We start from the raw sequence: 21,710 nt of genomic DNA, 5'->3' as shown, positions 1-21,710 counted from the left end.
GGAGCCGTTATTGAAGAAACTAAGACCTAAATGTAATTTTATTCCCAGTAGTTTAGTAGAAAGGCCTGACCATCTCTTTGCTTGTGGAAGGTTTTGTATGGTATACCTCATATGGAATCTTCTTCGTCAGTAATAGTCAGATCTGAATCATCAAATGGTTCAAAGGTGACATCAAAGTCACCTGCAACTATCGCCAGCCCTAATGTATAATCACAATCAATGTAGGTCTCAAGGCAAATAAGAGTAAGAGATTCCTAATTCTGACCGTTGTTCCATTTATAAAAAAAATTGTAAACTCTTTATTGCAATTTTTCCATAAGCAGGAAAGTGAATAAGCATTAAATAATAAACATTCAAACAGAGTAACGTCGTGCATCATCTTAGTTCCAATAAGGTGCAACTTGATACATAACCCACATTGAGACTCACCCAGTGCTTATCCCAACACATGGCCCAGTGTTAAAAGATGGAGGAGGTCTGTGTATTGGTATGCTGCAGGATGAGCCCTCCCCACCATATCTCCCTATCTTTTGTGGCTGATCCCATCCGTGAGAAGGGATCAACCCATCACGTAACAGGGGAGCCCCACTCCAGAACTGCCCGTGGTCCAACCAGTGGAGCGCATAGGGGGAATCTCCCATTGGTGACCGTTGAGGTCTATTAAGGGTCAGGTTCACACAGTCAGTGGATTGTGCCAACATGTAAGTCTGGAGAGTGACCCCTATATGCTGTGATTTAGAGCTTGGGGTTATTAACTCTGCATAGGTAATCAGCTGATCCTTACAAAAGGTCAAGTATTGTAGCTAATCCTTAAATTTGGGAGCGCATCCTCACCCCCATTTGCATGCAACTTTGCATTTAGCTAACAGTAGGCCAAGCGCCACATATCTTCCCCAGCAGTGCTACTAATGGTGTGAGAGTCAGGGGTCTGCCCACCATCAGGGTTAAAGCATAAGGAACATCTCCCTAGTACTCTTGCACCAGGCCACACTCCCAGGTGAGATGGAGAAAATCCACCCCCTCCACTGCGCATCTTATGCATGTATCATCAGAGCGCAGGTTATAATGATGCAGTCTAGCAGGTGTGTAATAAACCTGATGTAGAAATGTAAAATGAGTTATATGAAGTCTGCTAAAGAAGGCTATGATTCCCGTCTGCTAACAACAGTAGTGCCATTGCTTGTTGGTTAGAGTTGTCTCCAGCTACCGGTCCCAGCCGGGACAAGTGTTCCCAGGCACCTCAGGTGCCTTGATCTGGGCTGCGTAGTATAGTGTAGAGACAATATGTTTAAGGTTCATAGATTGTATCAATACATGTAGGGTGTTGAGCGTGGGGGGCTCCCGCAGGAAATCAGACATGGCCGCCCTCATGTTATGGCAGAGCCTGATGTATAGAAATACTTTCAGGGGCATCGGTACCTCCCAATGGAAGAACTTATCGCGGTTAATGAAGAGACCCTCAGAGTTCAGATCCCCCAGATGATAACAGCCACTTTATTTAGGATATTCTTGCTGTCGTCTCTATGGAACAGGGAATAAGGAATGGTAAGAGCAGAGAGTAGGGATAGGTCTATGAAGCCATTTGGCCAATTTTGTCCCATGTCGCCATCCTGCAAGTCACAGTAGAGTCTTGCATCTCCACCATCCGTGTTCTTGCATCCAGATACACAGTTGTTGGAATAGGAGACATGTAGCCATGTTCTATGGCTAAATGTGGCATGAAGGGGTTTAGGGACACGATCTTGGATTTCCTCCAATTGATATGAATGGTTGATAGACTTCCAAAGTGGTTTAATTAATCCAATATCTTATTTATACTTTCTCGGAGGTCCCTGACATACATCTTGATGTCATCCGCTTATAACAGCACAAGTATATGCCTGGTAGTATATCTAAGAGTGTAGTTGTGGTGATGCTGTCTCAATTTAGCTGATAGCGGTTCCACTGCCAATGCAAAAAGAAGGGGTGGTAATGGGCGACCCTGCCTAGTTCCTCATGCAATGGAAAAAGGGTGAGAGCAGGTCCCATTTATTTGTACCTTTGCTGTCGGCTAGCAATATAACAGGGCAATCCAAGATAGGAAAGGGGTAGGAACATCCATCCACCGGAGCACTGCTATTGGTAGTATAGTGGAACACGCCCACAGTGGTCAGCTTTGGGTCTATGTCCTGCAGCAGTGCGACTAATGTGTGCAAATTATGTCATGTGACGCAATCCAGTATAAATTCTGATTAGTCAGGTCTACCTAGAAAATTCATCAGCAGGCTCAAGTTATTATATAGTACCTTCACAAGTATTTTGACATCGCAGTAAATGAGCCACAGGGGCCGAAAGGATTTGCAAAAATCAACCGATTTACCAGGCTTGAGGAAAGAGATAATCATCGTCTCCTTCATCGAGGATGGGGGAGGTCAGACTCCTTCGCCTCCTCATAGACAGCTTTCAGGATAGGGACAATGAATGGTTTATAAAAGTCTGCCGGCAATCCATCTGGGCTGTGGGTCCTGCCAGATTGTAACTGCATTATAGCCCCTCTGATTTCTTCTTCTTCAATGTCTTCCGGCAAGAACTCTTGCTGCACATTGCTTAGCATCCTCTAAATATGCATCCATGTGTATGGCATGAGTCCTATGAGATGTGTAGAGGGCATAGAAGTCGGAAAAAGCATGAACGGGCACATGCATCATTGGTTTTTGCATTCGCAAACGGTGCGAATCGCAAAAATCGGCCGTTTGCGAATGCAAAAACCATTTTTGGGATGCATAATTTTTTTGTATTTTTCACAATTTAAGAAATCGCAATTTTTAGCGATTTCTTAAATTGCTATAGCATTTAAGAAATCGCAAATTTTGCGATTTCTTAAATGCTTTGCATGATTTTTTTTAAATTGCGAATTCGCAATTAGGAAGGGGAAAATTACAATGAAGTCAACCTCCATGGTAATTTGCGAAAAGTTTTAAAAATTCTGAAAAGTGCATTTTTGAAACTTCTATTTTACACACACACATGCCCTTGGGACATGTGTGTGAGTAAAATGTACTTACGTGACATTTGTGGGGTGCAGGGGGGGGTCCTTTGGACCCCCCCCTGCACCCTTGAAATTGCATTCTCATTTTGCGATTCCTTAATTGCGAATTCGCAAAATGAGAATGCCTTGCCATTGATTCCTATGGGCCTCTAGGCCCATAGGAATCAATGTAATGCGATTTCTTAATTGCGATTCGCAATTAAGGAATCGCAAATACAGAAAATTAAGGAATCGCTAAAACTTTTGAAATTTCTTGATGCATAGGAATTTGCGAATCCTAAATTGCGATTCCTTAATTTTCGCAATTTAGGAATCGCAAATTCCTACAATGATGCATGTGAGTGTAAGTGTCTCAGATCTGTCCCTGGCTAGTGTGGCATCAGCGTCTCTAATCTCAAGGATGTAGTTCAAGAACCTGGGTTTGCGTGTCATTTCTGCCAGTGCCTGTACCAGGCGTTCCCGTTCTCCATACATATTAGCTTTAAAGTATTTGCCACGGAGCAAGCACTCACGCTCAGCTGTGTTGTGATAGTCGGTGAGTGCCTCTTTGAGTTTGGCCTCAACCCCAGACTCACCTGCTGTCTCCAGCTGTCCCACCAACCTCTTGATCTTGCTTTCTATCCTCTGGAGCATGTTACGGATTGCGCACAGCACTCCACCGCTTATGGTAATGCAGGTTCGATGGATGGTGACCGTAAAGTCCTCGCACACTGTGGACACATCCGGGACAGAGTACTTCTTTCAAAGAAGTTGAGGATCTCTTGCCTCATTTCCTCAAAGAATGGTACATCAAGAAACACAGCTGGGGACAGCCTCCACAACTAGTAGGTTGGGAGATTTGTCGGAGGGCTTAACAGGAGCAGCACTGGGCTGTGGTCAGAATAAATAATTTAATACAATGTTAAAGTCCTGCTCCAAATTGTGTGAAAACAGTTAATGATTGCTTATGGACACTGAAGTCAGTCCCCCCCCCCCCCACACATAAGAGAATAACGTCCCTGGGTACCACTAAGGGAGACGTGCGGAGTATATGGTGTACCCTTATGGATGAGCATGGTGGTGCACCTGGCATATATCGAGTAAGTTGCAGAGTTTCTGTGTGATGCTCATTGGGCTGTGAAATTGGTGTGGGTGTCGACTCTCATATGTGTCTCTAGTAACAAGGCTATATGGATGTGGTGTTTATTCAAATAAGCTATGTTAGACCTTTTATGTGGGTTACCAAACCCCCTAACATTCCACGTCAGACAGTTGTTGTCAGCGAGAAAAACTCCACCAGATCAAGGCGATGCTCAAGGGGTTCCACCTCCTGATGTTTCCAAATGCTGCTTGCTCTTATCCATCACCACCCCTTGTTGTAAATAAGCTTGCTCTTATAGACAGTTGAAATGATCAAGGGACGGAAGGAAAAAGGAAGGGGACAGTGAGGAGGGATATCTAGAAGACACAAGGGTCAATGTATAAATCGTTACAACAACCATATATGTACTTCACTAGTGTGCAGACTTGTGGTCATTTCTTACCTGAAAAGAAAATGAGCTTGGCAGGAACTTGATTCAAGGTCCTTTATTGGGATTGATTTTCCCCTTGTCTCTTAGTCGTTGATATGTCACAGGAAATGTCCCTATTCTCCTTTTTGTGTTTAGTGAAAAAAGGCAGGTAATCTGACAACATGCGTGAATCTTTATACTCGTTTGCTGATAGTGGAGCGCTTCCGCTCCTTATCACTTTTACTACCACAGTTAAAGAATTGTCAGTTCCCTGGTTAAAGCGAAGTTTCCTGACTCCGTAACAAATCCTTTCTTTACTACAAACAATAAACAAGTTTAAGCAGAGGCCATCCGGTCTCAATAATTACCAAATGACTGAAAAGTTAAGTGGAGCCCACCCGTTCACTTGCTAAACAATTTCTAAAAGCACTTACGAAGATGCACCACCTCTGATGCAGTGATACTTTAAAGGCACCAACCGGTCCCGCTGACGTAGCAAAAACAACAAGCTACGAAGATAAGGATGTGGGCATATTTATAGAGGAGTCCCACCTGTTGCTGTACTTCCTGTGAGTCAGCAAATGTAGTCTAAAAACTATACATGTCATATTTGAAGCAGTGCATTGTGGCCTGATGGTGATTTTGGGTAGCGGTCCTAGAACACTGTAGAGACAAACCAATTTATTTCAGCTTTGGACCTAAGAATGGTTTGTAGCATGCTCTAATCAAAGACTGCACTGAATATTACATAAGAACTCTACATTAGATTTTTAAATGGCTCCATTTAAATGTAAGAACTTTTGTTTTAATTATTTTTCGGGAAACTACTTACTTTAATATTCAAGAATTGTTTGTTCATAGTTTTCACCCACCTTAGACAATGAGTCAGCAAATACTGTGGCTGAAAATTGTGTGTCCTGTGAGGCAGCAGAGGCTTCTGGGCAATGTAGTGTCAAATGCCCAAATGAAAGAGAAAACACAGAAAAAAACATAATGAAACATGCTCCCTTTAGAACAAACACTGGGCCCAAAATTACTCTGGTGTTTAGTTTCTTCTTGTGTATGAGTCCTAAATGACTGACACCATCATACTAGAGTAAATGTACTAGACTTACCTCAACACAACACAATGTATATAAGGAATGCCGCTTCTTCAGGGGAATGGCTAATGAGATACCTGCAGCGTTCCTCATGCTGGAACGGATATGATGGTCATGACAATACACCCCCTTTAGGAGAAAGCTGACAGGGTCCAGGTTTGGTATGGAATTTTACATGGCATTATTTCTACAGGCGTGAGGCATGTACACTAGAGGCAGGTTCCCAGGACTTGTCTTCTGGGCCAAAGCCCACATTGTAGCACAAAATCCGACATGATCACGTTAGGTAAACCATGTAAATGAACCACGTGCGTCAACAACAGATGTTCTAATTTTCCTGCAGTTGGTACCTGTTGACAAGCAACAAAATGACCCATCTTGGTTAAACTATCAACCACCACTAAAATGACAGCGTAACCTTTATCTTGAGGAAGCCCAACAATTAAATCCAAAGAAATGTTTTTCCAAGGCAAATTGGTCATTGATAAAGGTTTAAGAAGACCCTGGGGTTCAGTTTGGTCTGATTTTGCTGGAACACAAATGTCACATGTTTCTTCGAATGTTCAACAACTTGCATTACAGTGGGCAACCAAAACTGCCTAGAAACTAGTTCCAAGGTTTTCTTGAAACCATTACGTCCAGCACAGGGGGCTGAATCACACCAAACCAATGCTCTGTTTCTTAAATCTTTTGTGGGAATTACAATTTGAGAACCTTTAGTTAGTATTCCTTGTTTTACCTTCCAATCACCATGTGCCAAAAGCCACCTTTTCCAAAGGAGCTTTTGAATAGCTGCTTGTAGGTGTTTAATAAAAATGGTGAGGTCGTGTCGCACATATGACTTTACTTGGATCTATGATTGCTTTAGGTTATTCATCATGCAAACTTTGTTCACTGCTCTGTCTGGTCAAAGCGTCTGCTTTTCTGTTTTCTGAACCAGGATGGTATATTATTATGAAATTGAATTTGGTAGAAAATACCATCCATCGCAATTGTCGAGTTCATAACCTCGAAGACCCCTGAATTGTAAGTTTTGTTAATCAGAGTACACAGTGACAGGCTTAGCTCCCAAAAAACAAAGCCACCATTCACAAAAGGCATCTCGAAAGGCAAGCAATTTATTTCAGAGATAGTGTAGCGGTTTCTGCCTCATTCAACTTTCTAGACACTTAAGCACTTGGATGTACTAGTCCAGTTCGAGAATTCCTTTCAGAGAAGATCACCAAGAAGGCACCATTGGAGTTCGCAATTGGAGTCACCACCCTGGAGAAATGCTCTATGAACTGGCGTTAGAAATTTGCGAACCACAGGAAGCAGTGATCATCTTGGACATAAAGAGGGGTTGACCAGCTTTCTACAGCCTTTATCTTATGTTTAGCCATTTCAAGACCCATAGGAGACAGTATCAGTCCCAGAAACTTTACCTTGGTCATGGAAAAAATCACATTTCGTGATCTTACAGGACATATGGTGCTTTCAAAGTGTTTGCAGCACTGCACATACATGCTGGTAATCTTTGTTCATGGAAGAGGAAAATAACAAAATGTCATCTTTAAAGACTATGAGGAATAAATCAAAGAACTCATGTAAGACATCATTTAGAAAGAATTGGAATGCAGCTGAGGCTTTAGATCATCCAAAAGTCATAATTTTATATTCAAATAATCCATAGCGAGTGCAAAAAACTGATTTCCACATATCGCCTTTTCAAATACCGACAAGATGGTAGGCCCCTTTTAGATCCAGCTTATTGTAAATGCCTTCATTTTTACTTGATCCAGAGGCATAGGTATTAATGGCAACAGATAATGATTTTTTATGGTTACATTATTTAATGCACTGCAATCAATGCAGGTTCTAAGTTCACAGTTGGCCTACGGTTAAATCCTAGATTTAGGGGTGTTAGGGGTGTTATTGCAAGTGGCCAGTGATCTTATATCCCTAGAGGCTAATCCCCCCTGAGTTGACCATATCCGGGAGTGTAGGTCACGTTTTCTACCCAGCACCCTCCTTTCTACCACTTTTAAAAATGGCAGAAGTCTTCCTTAGCGGTACAGATCAGGTAGCCCAGTCTGGAGATGTGGTACACCTCCTGAATACCTAATTTTGCCTGCCACCTGCCAGGGGGCAGGAGGAACCAGGGGGAACCTTTGGGAGGCCTCCTGGTTGCATTTCACAGGCAGTGCAGTCTGTGAAGCTCACCACCTTGATGTGCAACTTCACTAGCCATCCTGTTCAGGCCATAGTTTCTGACCCCTCTGAGATTTCACACCTCCTGGCAGGGGTTCAGATTCCTGTCTTAGTGGCAGCAGCTGTTGGCTGAAAACCAGAGCACAGGAAAGGCTGGGACAACCAGGTGGGCAACCTCTAAATTAGTCACCTGGGGACACGTCACATCATCCTCAATGCAAGATTCATGTAATGGGTAATGAGGCACATTGTTTAATACCAAACATAACATATTTTGGCGGTACCATAATTGAGCTGCTAACTTCAGGTTTGCCCACTTGCAAGCCCATGTTAGCCTATGGACCATCTATCACTTGTAGTAGCATTTAATGGTAAAGGCCACTATAGGGACATATAAGCATGCATTTACATATCCACACCTTTAATAAAATACACACTGCCACCTGGCCTAGGAAGTCTTACTTAGGGGTGACTGGCATATATGAAAAATAGTGGATTGACTTTGCCACACATGGTATGGGCAAAGTCGAGTTCAACCAGTTTGCACTGCTCCTGCAGTCTGTAATGGCAGGCCTACTGTCAGTAGTTTACATGGGTCACTCAGGTTGGCACAAACAGTGCTTCAGGTCCTAGTGACCCCTTTAAAACCCATGCCCTGGATAGCACTACCAAATACTAGGGATTTTAAGGGGGTTAAAGTCCTTGCTAATTTGGGTTACCAACTCACACATATCAGTTTTAGGGAGAGAGCATTGGCACTGGGGCACGGGCAGCAGGATAAAGTGCAGTTTAGAATTGGTGCAAAAAGGGGGCGGGTGACCATACAAAAAGGGCTCTCCCTGAGATGAAAGGTGATGAGCACCTAACCTATACCCTGGTGGTTCTCATCTTCTAAGTGGAAAAACCTGTAAAGGCCATCTGCATTGGCATGGTCAGTCCATGGTCTCTGTTCCACTGAAAAGTCCATACCCTGTAGGAAAATAGACCACCTCAACAATTTGGGGTTCTCTCCTCCCATTTGCATCAGCCATCTAAGAGGCCTGTTGTTAGATTGAACCTTGAAGTTAGTTCCAACAAGTATGGTCTCAGCTTCTTCAGGGACCAAACCACAGCTAAGGCTTTCCTCTCAATGGCACTGCAACGCTGCTCAGCAAAACACACAAGATGATGGACGGAATGTTGCACAATGGCAAAACATTCACCCCCAGTCACAGATCTGGGTTTAATACATCGTTATTTTGCTCACCAAGCAACTCCAGTTCAGACATGGCCATATGCAAATCAGTCTAGACCCTGTGCCTCATGGGAACAGTCCAGCCTGAACTGCCAAGCCATGTCTTCCCTGGATAGGAATCAAGCATCCTAGGACCGGTTTCTGGCTATCAGCCGTCTTCAGCCAGGATAGCTTGACTCCAGTGGCTTAGTGAGCACAGGACCCACGTCTGGGCATACCCTTCCCACATAGGGTGAACAGCAAAACACACAAGATGATGGACGGAATGTTGCAAAATGGCAAAACATTCACCCCCAGTCACAGATCTGGGTTTAATCCATCGTTATTTTGCTCACCAAGCCACCCCAGTTCAGACATGGCCATATGCAAATCAGTCTTGACCCTGTGCCTCATGGGAACAGTCCAGACCGAACTGCCAAGCCATGTCTTCCCTGGATAGGAATCAAGCATCCTAGAACTGCTTTCTAGCTATCAGCCGTCTTCAGCCAGGATAGCTTGACTCCAGTGGCTTAGTGAGCACAGGACCCACGTCTGGGCATACCCTTCCAACATAGGGTGAACAGCAAAACACACAAGATGATGGACGGAATGTTGCACAATGGCAAAACATTCACCCTAAGTCACAGATCTGGGTTTAATCCATCGTTATTTTGCTCACCAAGCCACCCCAGTTCAGAGATGGCCATATGCAAATCAGTCTTGACCCTGTGCCTCGTGGGAGCAGTCCAGCCCGAACTGCCAAGCCATGTCTTCCCTGGATAGGAATCAAGCATCCTAGGACCGGTTTCCGGCTATCAGCCATCTTCAGCCAGGATAGCTTGACTCCAGTGGCTTAGGGAGCACGGGACCCACGTCTGGGCATACCCTTCCCACATAGGGTGAACAGCAAAACACACAAGATGATGGACGGAATGTTGCACAATGGCAAAACATTCACCCTAAGTCACAGATCTGGGTTTAATCCATCGTTATTTTGCTCACTAAGCCACCCCAGTTCAGACATGGCCATATGCAAATCAGTCTTGACCCTGTGCCTCGTGGGAGCAGTCCAGCACGAACTGCCAAGCCATGTCTTCCCTGGATAGGAATCAAGCATCCTAGGACCGGTTTCAGGCTATCAGCCGTCTTCAGCCAGGATAGCTTGACTCCAGTGGCTTAGGGAGCACGGGACCCACGTCTGGGCATACCCTTCCCACATAGGGTGAACAGCAAAACACAAAAGATGATGGACGGAATGTTGCACAATGGCAAAACATTCACCCCCAGTCACAGATGTGGGTTTAATCCATCATTATTTTGCTCACCAAGCCACCCCAGTTCAGACATGGCCATATGCAAATCAGTCTTGACCCTGTGCCTCATGGGAACAGTCCAGCCCGAACTGCCAAGCCATGTCTTCCCTGGATAGGAATCAAGCATCCTAGGACCGGTTTCTGGCTATCAGCCGTCTTCAGCCAGGATAGCTTGACTCCAGTGGCTTAGTGAGCACGGAACCCACGTCTGGGCATACACTTCCCACATAGGGTGAACAGCAAAACACACAAGATGATGGACGGAATGTTGCACAAAGGCAAAATATTCACCCTAAGTCACAGATCTGGGTTTAATCCAGCGTTATTTTGCTCACCAAGCCACCCCAGTTCAGACATGGCCATATGCAAATCAGTCTTGACCCTGTGCCTCATGGGAACAGTCCAGCCCAAACTGCCAAGCCATGTCTTCCCTGGATAGGAATCAAGCATCCTAGGACCGAATTCTGGCTATCAGCCGTCTTCAGCCAGGATAGCTTGACTCCAGTGGCTTAGTGAGCACGGGACTCACGTCTGGACATACCCTTCCCACATAGGGTGAACAGCAAAACACACAAGATGATGGACGGAATGTTGCACAATGGCAAAACATTCACCCCCAGTCACAGATCTGGGTTTAATCCATCGTTATTTTGCTCACCAAGCCACCCAGTTCAGACATGGCAATATGCAAATCAGTCTTGACCCTGTGCCTCATGGAAACAGTCCTGCCTGAACTGCCAAGCCATGTCTTCCCTGGACCGGAATCAAGCTTCCTAGGACCGGTTTCTGGCATTCCAGCCTTCTTCAGCCAGGCTTGCTTGAATCCAGTGGCAAAGTAAGCAAGGGACTCAATGTCTGAGCATACCCTGCCAACTTATGGTGAACAAAGCGGTACAAAAGGGGGTGGTGATGGACGGAGCATCTGAACCAATCAAACACTCACACCCAGTCAACAGATCTGGGTTTAATCCATCACCGTTCTTTAGCCCACTCTGCCACCCCAGTTCAGACATGGCCATATGCAAATCAGTCTGACCCTGTGCCTCATGGGAACAGTCCAGCCCGAACTGCCAAGCCATGCCTTCCCTGGACCGGAATCAAGCATCCTAGGACCGGTTTCTGGCTATCAGCTGTTTTCAGCCAGGATAGCTTGACTCCAGTGGCTTAGGGAGCACGGGACCCACGTCTGAGCTTACCCGTCCCACATAGGGTGAACAGCAAAACACACAAGATGATGGATGGAATGTTGCACAATGGCAAAACATTCACCCCCAGTCACAGATCTGGGTTTAATCCATCGTTATTTTGCTCACCAAGCCACCCCAGTTCAGACATGGCGATATGCAAATCAGTCTGACCATGTGCCTCATGGGAACAGTCCAGCCCGAACTGCCAAGCCATGCCTTCCCTGGACCGGAATCAAGCTTCCTAGGACCGGTTTCTGGCATTCCAGCCTTCTTCAGCCAGGCTTGCTTGAATCCAGTGGCAAAGTAAGCAAGGGACTCAATGTCTGAGCATACCCTGCCAACTTATGGTGAACAAAGCGGTACAAAAGGGGGTGGTGATGGACGGAGCATCTGAACCAATCAAACACTCACACCCAGTCAACAGATCTGGGTTTAATCCATCACCGTTCTTTAGCCCACTCTGCCACCCCAGTTCAGACATGGCCATATGCAAATCAGTCTGACCCTGTGCCTCATGGGAACAGTCCAGCCCGAACTGCCAAGCCATGCCTTCCCTGGACCGGAATCAAGCTTCCTAAGACCAGTTTCTGGCATTCCAGCCGTCTTCAGCCAGACTTGCTTGAATCCAGTGGCAGATTGAGCAAGGGACTCAAAGTCTGAGCATACCCTGCCAACTTATGGCGAACAAAGCGGTACAAAAGGGGGTGGTGATGGACGGAGCATCTGAACCAATCAAACACTCTCACCAAGTGTTTATCCCTACTAGGAGATGCAAAACTTAAAAATACATGTCCTACCTTTTACTTACACAGCACCCTGTCCTATGGTCTACCTAGGGACTACGTTAGGGGTGATGTATGTGTAATAAAAGAGTAGTTTAAGTCGTAGTAAAGGGGTTTAAATGCCAAATCCAAGTGGAAGACACCTGCACATACAGGCCTTTCAATGACTGGCCTGAGACAAGTTTCAACGCTACTTGTGTGGGCGACACAATCCATGCTGAAGGCCCACTAGTAACATTGAATGTACAGGCTCTAGGTATGTGGTATACCACTTCACAAGGGACTAACAAGTAAAGTAAATATGCCAAAATAGTGTAAACCAAGTATACCATATTTTGAGGAGAGATCACATGCACTTCAGCATTGGTCAGAAGTGGTAAAGTGTGAATAGTGCTAAAGCCAACAAAAAGAAGGTCAGAAAAATAGAGAGGAAGCAAAAAATGTGGAGTGACCCTTTAGAGAGGGCTATTTTCCAACATAAGAGCTGAGGGCTTTTTCAAGTTCCTCGTTTTCAGCTCTAACCATATAGCTGATACCTCTTTCTGTGTACAAAACCCTCAGGTCACTGATCTTCAGGGCTGGGTTGACTGACAGGTAGAGATTCTTACCAGCCTTCCTTATACCTAACTTTTTACTTGGAACCTTTTTTGGAACTTACAATTTATTTTTAAAACATTTTCCTAACTTTAGTAAGCCTTTTTGCTGTACCACTGAAATTAGTATCCAAACAGAGCCATAAAATTCAATTTTAAAAAATCAAAAACAATTCTGAAAAATGTAATTTTTGAGACTACAGTCAATAGTGGATTTCTCGTGCAAAAATCACTTATGACAAAGTGGTACTGCAAAACAGAAGTACAGGATCCCACCGCAGTGACACCAATGTAGGAAGCTGGAGTAATATGTGGTGATGGTGATTAGGCTTCAGCATGCAATACTCTCACAATACCCGGAAGATGGTGCTGGGATTCACAATAATAACTCCTTCTCTCAGTCCTGGTAGAGTGACAAAGAGCAGTCAATGTTTACTAGAGGAACATGATAATTAATCAACACAAATCAAAAGAAATCTGACACCAATTTATAAAAATAAAGCTGATTTTTAAATAAATGTAGACACTAAAATGAAGTAAATCAAATCAGTATAACCGGAGTTATGGATTTTAGAAGCAATATTATATCAGTGCAAAAGAGTACTACAAAACGTTATCGTTGTGGTCAATGGGAAAAAGCACTTGTGACAATCGCCATTTGAAGGTCGAGTTGTGTGAAATCCAAGGAGGGTATAGGTGATGCGAGTCCCAGGACAAATTTACAACAGCCAGTTAAATTTACCTGGCTTGAGAAGCCCAGGTGTAGAGTTGTCCTGGTTGTCCTTGGTGCTGAAGCTGGAGAGCTGGTTTTACCACTTACAAAGTGCTGGTGGGGAACAGGGCGCAAAAAGTCAACAATGAAGCCACTGCTGACATCTGATGAAGGTTTTGCCGAATTCCCTGAAGGTGCAGCATCATGTAAAGGGGGTGGTTTCCGGACTGTTGACCCACAAGTCTTGTAAGCAGTAAGGCCAGCAGAAAGTTAATTCGATGTCCGGAGATCCAGAGGAACACAGTAGTCGCCTGAAACTTTGTGGATGTCAGGACTACATTTCCCACAATGCACTGGACCATCTACGTTTGGACGATCCCTCAAAGGGCCCGATGGTCAGCGATTCTTTTGTTCCGGTATGTTGTTTTTACCGGCGGTGTGCAATGGACTAGTGCCAATAGTCCAGTTAAGTCTGGAGTTGCCTTTGGCTCTCAAAGGGGTCTGTCTGGCCGAACCGCGTGTAGGTCCAGGATGAGTTGAAGTCATGCAGAGTATCACATCTTTGCTTTGTGAAGCTCCTGTTATCACAGACTCGGGTCTATTTTTATGTCCTTTATTGCAATTTAGATCAGAACTAAGGTCCTGGTGTCAGGGGTAGCCCTTAAATCCTAGATTTAGGGGTTTTAGGGGTATCAGCACAAGTGGCCAATGGGCTACTAGGCCCTGCAGCTAAAACATCCCTGAAGTGACCACATCTGGGGTGCCGGTCTCCTGTTATACCCAGTACTCCCTATTCTACCACTTTTAAAAATTGAGGAAGTCTTCATTAGCTGCACAGACCAGGTAGCCCACCCTAGATGTGTGGCTAGCCTTCTGGGGTGTACACCACCTAAATACCTACTTTCCTTTCAAATCTCAGAAGGAGTGAGAAGTCTTTATAAGGGTGAGCCATTAGCTTCCCAAATGGTAATCCAGAAATAACGTAAGTGAGGGTACAGCCAATACTTTTATATTCCACCTACTAAAGAGTGGTATGCATGAATGTTCGCTATATCAAAAGTGAGTGAGCGGATAGCACCCAGGTAAATTAGTGCCCACGCCACATTTCCTGGATATATATATATATATATATATATATATATATTTATGTATATATGTGTAAGGGCCTCACCTATAGGTACTACCTGTAGCTTGCTTCATCATTGGACCCACACCCAAATCACCTTATGCGAGTGGGCAGGCTCCACGCATTTGTAAGCAGAGCTCTTAGTAGTGAGTGCAGGGGATTATGTGAGTGTAGTAAAAATGCCATTAAGTTCTTTAGTATTTTTTAATGAGTGAGGTCTAGGGCAAGATTAAAAACAGTGGGATGTCTTAAGGGTTCAGTGATCCTTGACATCAGACGGTCAACATGTTTCAGTGTGGGTTCTCATGTTTGAGACCGATTACTTGGCACGACTACAATGCCACTTAAATTCCAGTTTTTCCTTTTTCAGACGTTATGGTTGTGAATGAAGTATGTGTATGATAGTGGGAGCTTGTGTATGATTGAGTGTTTGATTCCAGGGGCTTATTTCTTTAAAGTATTTTGTGTTATTTCTCTGTATTCATGGATTACTGTATTGGATTCTTTCTTCCTTTTTGTGAACTGTATATATCTTTATAAATGTGTATTTGTGATGAAATGACTCTCATACAAATGAAAGTATAAATGAAAATATAAAAGTATTTATAAAATGAAAATAATAAATAAAATACATTTCTTATCTTTGAAGTATAATCAAAAAGTATGTTGTGTATCTGTCACCTTCTCTTAATTGAATATGTGATATATACCAGTGTTAAAAGAATATGGCCCATGTTGGAACACTTCTTTTCAGTGTTGGTCGACATGTTTCAGCCATGTAGCTGCCCATAAGGGTCAATCAGCTTTGATAAGACATCCATGGCAATACCAGGAAAAGTTCCTACTAATATGGTCTGAAATTTGCGTGCATGCTTCTTAAACAAGTGAATATATTTAGCAGGTTGAAGATCTGGTTAGAACTAGTTCCTGAAGAAAGCCGAACGATGGATGAACAATGAAGAAAATTAATTGCGTAGTGTCACACTGTTTGGTCAGACTTGGAAAACAGGATTGAAAGCTGTTTTCCTGATTAGACATTGTGCAACTAATATCCTGAATGGATATCACATTCTATCTCCCATATGCCCTGATGGCGTTTTTTTGTGACCCAAGAGGCAAGACAGTTGACTTATGCCTAGTATACAAGGCCTTTGTTGTTATAGATGGAGCAACACATGTTAAACCATATACAAAGAGGTTTTTGTATAATTTACAATATGAACTGAATTATTTCAAGGTTTTTTCAAATGTGATAATCACAGAAAAAGGAAGCAGAAGAAGGAAAAGTAATTATCCAGTGTCACACTGTTTGGTCAAGCTGTGAAGCTGTGATTGAAAATAGGGCCTCTGATTCAGGGCCCACAAGTAGTTTTTACCCTGGGTCCAACAAAAGTTCCCAACTGGGCTAGGAATGTTATGCAAGTCCATTCAAAATATATATTGTTTTATAAGATAAGGCAACAGTAGTAAAAAACGTCTCTTCATAGAACAGGTGCACCCTGGGAAGAAACAGTTACGGTTTCCATATTTCCGAGGACAGGTACAGCTAGAGTAGCATCAGCACAAGCTTTTTCTATCACTTAACAGATATACAATCAAGCAGCAGCAGTGCAAGCTTTACATCCTTACATAACAGGGACAGTCTGGCAGTTTCAAAGCATGCTTCCCTCTCTCACAGAAGGCAATAAGTGCAATCTTCTAATTTCCGCAGAACAGATCCAGCAGGGCGTCCTAGTATATGCTTTCATCACTCATAGAATATGTACAATTCAGGCTTCAGTGACATGCAGGTTGTAGAATATTGATGATGTATGCACAAGGACCCTTGTGGTTCTGGGTGGTCTCTGGACAGGAACTACGTGAAATGCTGGGAGGTGTTAGGGTGTGGTTATGGGAATTTTAAAGCACTGTGCAGTGTGTTAGTGAATGTTACAGAATAAAGAAATCTGAAATGTTGCTCCATGTGTGGAGTAATACATTTACATGCTCCAGGGCTGGGGAAGATGCTACAACTGGCGACGAGTAAAGGATATGTGACAATGGAAAACAAGGCTGTTCTCCTGGAGAGTTTTCAACGGTACTGCAAACTTCTCCTGTGTGTCACGTGTGCTCTGAATCAATGCAAACCAGTCTGTGACTGGCACATGTGGAGTCGAAGCCCTGCTCCAGCTCACACACAGGCACAGAAGAAATTGAAAACCCTGCAGATGAGCGTATTCAAAACGCTTGCCAGAAAACCATCATTTAGGTTGCCGGCAGAGACACTGCTTTATGCCCTGAACACTGAACAATCATTCAGACGAAGCAAGAAGGTAACGACAAAGCAAATAAGGTATGACGAACAGAGAACCTACTGACCGTCAAGGGTGAATAAACCATACTACAGCACACGCTTCTGCTTGCAGAAGTTGTCGGTGTCAGGGCGCACAGCAAAAATCATCTGAATGACACATGCTCACACAATGGCAGCAGAAGGGAGCACGAAATGCATTGCAGGCATGTTCATGAAGCCACTACTGCGTTTAGACACTTCTAAGAAGCAGAACATTGGTGTCAGGTGTGTTGCATGGATAAAAATGTTCAATGACTTCATAGAAGTGCTAGAGGAAGAAGATGTCAGGAAAAACATAAAAAATGTGAAAAACCTTGCAGGTGATGGATTGAAAGAAGTGCTAAAGAAAGTTTCACAGACTGATGGAACATAGTACTGGAAAGTAAAAGAAGCGCTGGAAGCCAAGTTCAATCCAATGCCTAATATTGACTCTGAAAGGTACATCTTCAACTAAGCGCGACAACATGTTGGGGAGACAATGGATGAATTTGTTGAAAGACTAGACACAGTTATTAAACATTGTCGGATCTGTGACTTTCCCGAATAAAAAGCCATGAGACTCCTAGTCATGGATGGTTGCCTTTCAGATGTCTTGAGAAGACGCATTTTGAGAGAGACACTTAGTCTAGAAGAAATGCTAATGGCTGCGAGAGCAGAAGAAAGAGAAGAATGTCAAGCTGTTGACATAGAAGCAGGAAAGCACACAGGAATCATCACTGACCATGAAAAGCAAGCACAAACAAGAAGCACATATGTCGACGTCTTCAAAGAAAACAAAGCTATGCTTCTGATGTTAAATTTTTTTCCCTTATAAAGATAAATGTCCAGCCCTAGAATAAGTCTGCAAAGGTTGTGAGAAAGAGAACCATTATATAACTGTATGCTGAGTTAAAGAAAAATCAAGTGCGTCAAAACGGAAATGAAAGATGGACGCAAGAATGTTCTAGAAGCACTCTCACCATGCCCACAATGCCAAAAAGCAACATCAGCTATGACCAGTTGAAACCAAGCTAAATCAGTTGTCAAGTTTGTTATATAAGAGTTGTTCAATGTCGTTATCAAGAACCAGTAAAGATGGGTGTGCCTACTAAAGGACGTCATGCACATGTGGAGCTATCTGCTTATAAAGAAGTTCAAAGTTCAAGGAAAACTCACCAGACAAAGCAACACACTTCCTTTGGATTCTGCCTGAAAATTACATTGGAAGTGAATGGCTACTCAATAACCTTCATCATCGACATTGGTGAGTCGATCAATATCATGCCAGTGGAAAAGCTTAACAGCCTATCCCCTGCTCCCCACTATACTACATCGGACATGAAAGGAAATACCTTGGCCACTTCTAAGCCGTTATAAAGCCGAGGGGCATTTATAGAGGCGATGAAACACAAAATGGCAACAGTGCAGGTCACCTTTCATGTTCTACAAGGAACCTTGTCTAATGTTTTTGAGCTAGTTTTGTCACCACTGGTGACATGGGGTTGATATCCCTCAACTACAAACTCTGTGCTCAATCTGAGATCACAAACTGATTTCCATCACTGTGCCATGGCCTGGGAAAACTCAAGAAAATGAAAGTGCAGCTTCATATTAATGAAGACATTCACCCTGTTGTCTAGAGGAACCATAAAGTTGCTATTCATCTAAAAGAAGCTGTAGAGAAAGAGTTAGAAAGAGTTTTAAAGCATGATATCATTGAAGGTTCCACAGGCCCTTCACCATGTGTTTAGCTCATAGTCCTTGTATCAAAAAAGGACAGCAGCAGAGCGGTGCGCATTTGTGTTGATATACACCAGGGAAACAAAGCAATTGAGAGGGATAAACACCCTGGTCCACATATAGCGGGCATGATCATTCATCTGAATGGAGCCAAAGGGCCAGATGTAGGTAATCCCCGATTACCGATTCATAAATACCGAATCATACCGATTCGGTATTTAAGAACTGGCAATCGGGATGTAGGTATATTTACCAAATTAATTACCGAATCGGTATGATTCGGTAATTAATGAATCGGTATTTACGGAGTCTGTAACTGCCATTGTTTCCTATGGGCCTTTAGGCCCATAGGAATCAATGTCAATTACCGAATCGGTAAATACCGATTTGGTAATTGGGGGAAATATTGAAGGGTGGCAGGGTGTCACTTTGACACCCTGTTGCACCCCTCAATTGTGCATGAGTGCACATGTTGCTGACATACATGCCCTTAGGGCATGTATGTCTGCAACATGGCACTGTTTAAAAAGCAAAAGAAATGCTTTTGAATGGTTTCTTAATTTACCACCAACTACTAGTTGGTGGTAAATTAAGAATTCTTAAACCCTTGTAGCACTGAAAACAGTGCTACCTACATCTGAAATTACAGAATCGGTAATTTTACCAATTCGGTATTTTACCGAATCGGTAAAATTACAGAATCGGTAAAATTACTGATTCTGTAATTTTACATGCCCCTACATACCAATATCCAAATACCGGTCGGAAACGGCCGAAAATCGGTATTTTTGGCCGTTTCCGACCGGTATTTGGACACCTACATCTGCCCCAAAGTCTTTTCCCTACTTGACTGAAATAAAGAACACCATAAACTCGAGCTAGAAGAGAACTGCAGGTACAGCCACTATTTTGACTCAAGTTGGTTTGTTCAGATACAAGAGACTGCGTTTTGGAGTACCTTCAGCTGCTGAGATATTTTGCTGCTTAATCCAAACTATTACACATGCTTTTAACTATAGTGATGACATACTGGCTTTTGGGAGAACACAGAAAAAACACAACAAAGCCCTTACCCAAGTGTGCCAGGTACTTGCTGATGGACATCCACCCTGAATGCACCAAAGTGGGAGTTTCACAAAACCAATCACATGGTTTTTGGGCACATATTCTCTGATGGGGAATGACACCAGACCCAGATAAGGTGCAAGCACAGTCATCCACACCACCCCCCCCCAAAATGTTACCATTCTTCGATCATTCTTAGGCTCAAGGTACATTCCCAATTTTGGTAACGTGAGTACCCCATTGATAGAATTGACAAATCAAAATGTCTCATTTCATTGGTCCCCTGAATGCAACCAAAATTTTAAAAAAACTAAAGTATGTGATTGAGAATGCAACCAAAATGGCTTATTTTGACCCCAAATTACATACCAAAATCATGGCAGATGTGAGCCTGGGTGGCTGGGGGTAATCCTTGCTCAACACACTGGTCATCCAGATGCTCAGAGACACACTGTGGCCTATGGTTGTCAAAGCCTATCTGAAACAAAACATGTCTACTCTCAGCTAGAAAAGGAGTACCTGTGGCTTGGGCCTGCAAACTTTTTCATGTATTCCTCTATGGAAAATGATTTACTGTTATCACAGACAATCAGGTATTGTTAATTATTTTTGGAAAACTAAAGGCCAAGATGCACCCTTTGTGGTAAAGGGGTTAAGCTGAAATGACAGGCTGAGACCGGTAATGGGAACAAATTTGTTTTTTCGTAGTAAAAAGCCTGATACAGGTACCCATGGCAACACAGCAAGCAGGCTGATAAGCTAGGCAGCCCGTGCTCGGGATTCCATGAATCAGAACCATGAAAGGATCAAGGTTCTGAACTAAGTTAAAGGAACAGTGAAAAGAACAAAAGTACATGAAACACAAATACAATATAAGTAAAGCATACCACACCCTTACATCAAGAAGTGTGGTTTGAGGCTGCAAGAATATGACTATGAGATTATACACAAACCTGAGAAGGATCAAAACAGTTTGACATCCAGGGCGGCTGAAGAATATATCAATTTTATTGTGAAGTCCAGCATGCTTGAGACTCTGTCCGTGGAACAAATCATTGCTGTCACCAATACAGACAAAGACATGACTATCATCAAAGACCTCATTACAACGGAATCATGGAGAAAAAGTGCCTGGCTTCTTGCCCGTTATATTGAATTCCAAAAGTTCAAGAATGTACTGGATGACCTTGCAGTCACCTAGGAGGGTATACTGATGAGAGGCTGGAGAAATGTTATTCCTGAAAGCCTAAGATAGAGGGTCATCAAGATGACCCATGAAGGGCACCATGGTATTGTAGGCACCAAAAGAGTCTTAAGTGATCAAGTGTAGTTCTCTTAACTGGATGGGCGAGTCAAGATGGAGTTGAAAACATGCCATATTTGTAATTGCTAGTCCCCTAAGGTAATTCTGCACCCAGTGACAATGTCTGACCTTCCTGCCCATGCCTGGGAAAGAGTTGCACTTGACTTCTTTGGGCCCCTAGGAAATGGACAACATCTTATGATAGTTATCAACAAATATTAGCATTTTCCTCTCATGAAAGTCCTATCTTCAACAACCCATGACAAAGTCAAAAAAGGGCTTGATGACATCTTTGCAATGTGGGGTATCCTCAAGATCCTCAAATATGATAATGGCCCATCCTTCAATAGGAAAGAGTTCAAAGAATTTCTTGTTTGGCTCAACGTCAAACACCACTGGCCCCAAGCCAATGGTGTAGTTGAACGATTTATGGGCACTCTCAAGTGGGTAATTCAATTAGCAGCATTGAAAGGAATCGATATGAACAAAGCCATTTGCCAGGCCTTCTGGGTCTATCGATCATCTCCTCACTTCACAACTGGTGAGAGTCCAGCCAC

The sequence above is a fragment of the Lissotriton helveticus genome, chromosome 12, assembly GCF_964261635.1.
Source record: "Lissotriton helveticus chromosome 12, aLisHel1.1, whole genome shotgun sequence".
Classification (NCBI taxonomy): Eukaryota; Metazoa; Chordata; class Amphibia; order Caudata; family Salamandridae; genus Lissotriton; species Lissotriton helveticus.
This window is presented reverse-complemented; position numbering follows the sequence as displayed.